This window comes from Equus caballus, chromosome 26, assembly GCF_041296265.1.
Source record: "Equus caballus isolate H_3958 breed thoroughbred chromosome 26, TB-T2T, whole genome shotgun sequence".
NCBI lineage: Eukaryota > Metazoa > Chordata > Mammalia > Perissodactyla > Equidae > Equus > Equus caballus.
The window spans coordinates 8,653,215-8,657,274 of record NC_091709.1 but is presented as its reverse complement, the minus strand read 5'-3'; the positions used below and the strand labels follow the sequence as shown (position 1 = coordinate 8,657,274).

The window sequence follows — 4,060 nt, the reverse complement described above, 5'->3', positions numbered from 1 at the left end:
TTCATATTAGGAATGGAAATAGTTCACCTTGTGATATTTTCTTTCTGGGAAATAAATATACAATATCTATACTTACCTACACCAAACCTACTGCCTACTGTTTCCAGAAGTTAATGACTTACTAAGAGCCTCTGGGACTTCACCAGATCCACTTTATTATTTTATTGACATATTTTAAATTTACATAGCTATTATCAAAACTATTTTCAGTATATATTTTCACCAGATCTTGCATTTTTATATTTTTATAATGTTTTTAAATTTTTTCTCCCGCTTGAAAGTTTCCATGGCATACTTTCAGGGCTTGAGCATCTGAAATACCCACAAATCTGTTACCAAATTTAATCATTTTACTAATATACTCAAGAATTTCCACCAATGATAATTTATAGACAGATGATATCACAAAACTGTTGATTGGTATTATCTAGTATGTTTGTTTTTATTCTTCCAAATCTCAATGTCAAGGACGACTCTTGCATGTAACGCTTCAGTTTTGCTCTAGCGAGGCCAACGAGCTGAGTCGGAAGGAAGCTTTCCCCCTCCACCTGAGGAAGCCACGGTGGGTCTTCTAGTTTAAAGCTAGATGCTGTGTTGGATTGAACAAATATCTGTTATGTCCACACACCAGAAACACACCAGATTCCCCTTGGCCATCTCCTGTCTCCAGCCTCTTTTAATCCATTCCCAGTCACACTGAGGATGAACGTCACAGATGAAGAACAACGCGGCATTGGAGTTGTGATGGCGGCGTGAGTTCTGCAGCTCTCACCCTGAGCCGGGGCCGGCAGATTTATATTCATTCCAGATCTGGCTGGAAAACTTCAGCTGAGCATGCGAAGGAGAGTGAGATGGGAGTCACAGCCACAAAATGCTTCATTTCGTGTGGAACTGGTGTAAGTGAGAACTTTAAATGGTATTGACAGGAGTGTGAAGTTTCCTTTTTGAGAATTCCACCTGCCTAAAAGCGGAAGCTCCCCCTGCTGCTGCCCATGCTGTTCTCATTTGAGGGATAAACAAAAGCCTCCTCTCCAAACGGCTGTCAATCCGGGCTTTTATGAGGCACTGAATTCATTTAAAGAAAAAAAACTGCTAAATGAACACATTGTCAAACTAAAAATGATTTTAATTTTTTAAAAGGAGACTTGGCATACCAATTATTCTGAATAATTATCTCAGCAGTATGTAGTTTTGCATAACCAACTACTATGATATTGAGAAATCCAATATCATACATACTATTTTAATTAGTATTTACTGTTGGGACCCGAAGTATAACTAGCAAGAAATGGCTACAAAATTTACACATAAATTCTGTAGAGTGTGGGAAGTAAAAATGCTGCTTCAATAAATAAACATTATCAGAATAAACATTAACACCATTTTACTGTCTGCTTTTATTTTCCAACATGAAACATAAATTGATAAAAAAGATTCTCATACTTTAAACCAAGTATTTTATTATTTCTTGACAGATTCACATTAATTTATTCAAGGGAGAACTTATTGAAGTATCAGCTTACTTACTACCTTTGATTTTTAATCTTTATCTTTCTATTTTGGTCCAAGCAAATTATATTGTGTAGCTGCTTTCTTATGATCTTTTAAGGTAAAGAAAAGAAAATTTTCTGTGCTCTCTTTCAACGTAGAGATTATTGTAAGTCGTTTGTGTGTGTTTATACAATGGAAATGTACATAATGTCTCTAGTTATGATACACAGTTTCCTCTTTCCAATACTCCAGTTGGGAGCATCTTTTCAAGTCCTCCTTTCGAGCGCTGCTCTTTCAATTCACCTCCTCATACACAGGACCTGATAAAAGATGAGGTCTGGTTAATACCCCTGTTCCATTATGCTCACAGCAGCTTCCTCCGCGGTACTGTGATCGTAAGCAGCGCACAACAGGAGGCATTCTGGTACTTACTGTGCATAATTATCAAGGTGTGACAAGAGACTGGAGGAATTGCAGAGGCGATCTGCTCTTCAGTCTGGGCTGTCAGAGGACCCTCTCAGAGCTCAGTGCCAGCTTCCCCAGCAGTTCCCGGCAAGCAGGCCAAGCCTCTGAGGGCAGAGGCCGTGAAAACAGCCGCGGTGCGGCGCATCCTCCACGTCACACAGCCCTGGGGCCACAAGGGCGTTAGTCTTCCCTGGTACAGAAACACTCAAGCTTTTATAAACAGTTGATGCCTCCTGCCAACGGGGGGAAAAGACAATTTTCTGATATTTTGAAAGTTGATTAATCCCCTCAGCTTACAATAATTTTTACTCCATGTAAGTAGTGATGAAAAAAGATAATTTTCATGATGATTCCTAGTGATAAGAAAGTCCTTTCTTCTTCAAATAGAGTAGTTTGGAAAACATCCACAGTAGCATTTACTGGTTAATAAATATTATTCACTTCAGCATTCATTCCAGACAACAGTGAAAATTAGTAAACACATTAAAATTCCAAATACGTAGGCCGGATAACAAAGTTTTTGACTTAAAAAAGAAAAACAGATCTGCATTAATATGATGAGCTTGCAAATAAAGCCTGGGTACACTTGCTTTAGGAGCTGTTGACAGGTCATCTTACCGCTCTCCCTATTCGGGAAAATGAACCGACAATTTGTTCCTTTGAACTTATTTTCATCAGAGACAAGAAGTATTATAACGAATAATGCAAAATACTCATTTTCCTCCTGAGTTGGAAATACCAGGTTACGTGATGCAATTTTGGTCTGCAAAGTAACTCATCAACGCACAAGGAAAAAGCCGTGTTTCTTTGCCCCCTGTGAGGTTTCAGAGCTGGTTACCTTGAAGGTGACTGTCTGTCTAGCCCTATACCTCAGGAGTTTCAGAGTCATCCAGAGAGCTAAAACCAGTGGGCTTTAGTCTGAACCTTTTGGACGGAAAGAAAAAAATATATCCATAGTAGACGCAGTTTGGAATATGTTCCTTCTCGGTAACTTTAGGTCTCTCTCCACCGGTTGGCTCAGTGGCTTAGGCAGTTCAGCTCCATGTGAGTGAAGTTTAGATGGCTCTTAGGAGGTCTCAAAGAGTCATCTCACATTCTCTCTGTCACCTGGGTAGGAATCCAGGTGGATCAAATCAGAGATTCCCATCTCAAACTGGGCATCGATTCCTGCAGCAAGAACCAGCAATCTATTCCAGTGCGGTGTTCCCCGGGGCGACGTTAGGAGTCTTTCACCGAGATGTGGGAATGCAGACTTCACTCCCGGTGTAGAGATTAACATTTCTCAAATTTAATTTGTTAAAAATACAAATTGCTGGTTCTCTCTGTGACAGAGTCTGACTCAAGTCTAGGCTGATGCCCAGGAATTCATATGAATGTGTGACAAGTGTCTCTGAAGTTCCTGAGAATCACATTCTGAGAAGCTCCACAGCATGCTAAGTGTTCCAAAACATAGAAATAACGCTACCGATTACTGAACGTCACACCTGACCTCAAGCTAAGCTGTGCTGTAAGGACAACTGAGCTCAAGCTGAGCTGCGGTGTGAGCACAGACCCTGTCCAGTCCCTCCCCTGATGGGGGCTGGAAAAGTTCACAGAGCCGGTTCTGCGCCTCCAGCCACTTTCTTGAATGCTTGTCTCCTCCGCTTTTGACTTTTTCTTTCAATATCTTATGTGTGGCTGTTTCACACACTCCTTCAAAGCATTTTCCAAATTCTACTCACATGTTTGTCAGGAAGTTTTATCCCAACTGCAAGTCCTTATATGTGTTGTAACTGAAAGTATAAAACTCTGCTTTTCTCAGCCACCCCCTACGACCACCTTACCCAGAACTCACAGGAAGGGTGGGGCTGCTTATGCAGCAAAACCACCCTTTAGAGATGCAATCTAGCCTAAGGTGCACAGAACAGTTGTTGGAAGCTTTTGGACACAGATTTACACGGCCGTGAGCAGGCAGACATCCTGCACTACATTTGACTCTTATGTGGATCTGCCAAGGGGGACACCCCAAGAACCAGGGCGTGCACAGAGACAGCTCTCTGCTCTGCAGTGGGAAGAACGAGAAGCTAGGCCAGAGATAGCAGCGAAGAGCAGATGTGAGAGAGGC

The 4,060-nt window shown here is 41.4% G+C and overlaps 1 long non-coding RNA gene across 1 annotated transcript; it reads right to left on the bottom strand.

Annotated features, from left to right (window-relative positions):
- Positions 1 to 418: 418 nt before the first annotated feature.
- Positions 419 to 3,292, bottom strand: LOC138920902 (uncharacterized). Its single transcript, XR_011432894.1, has 2 exons — positions 1,924 to 3,292; positions 419 to 1,811 (listed from the first exon to the last, which is right to left on the bottom strand). It is a non-coding gene; the product is annotated as an uncharacterized lncRNA (long non-coding RNA).
- Between the last annotated feature and the right edge of the window lie 768 nt (positions 3,293 to 4,060).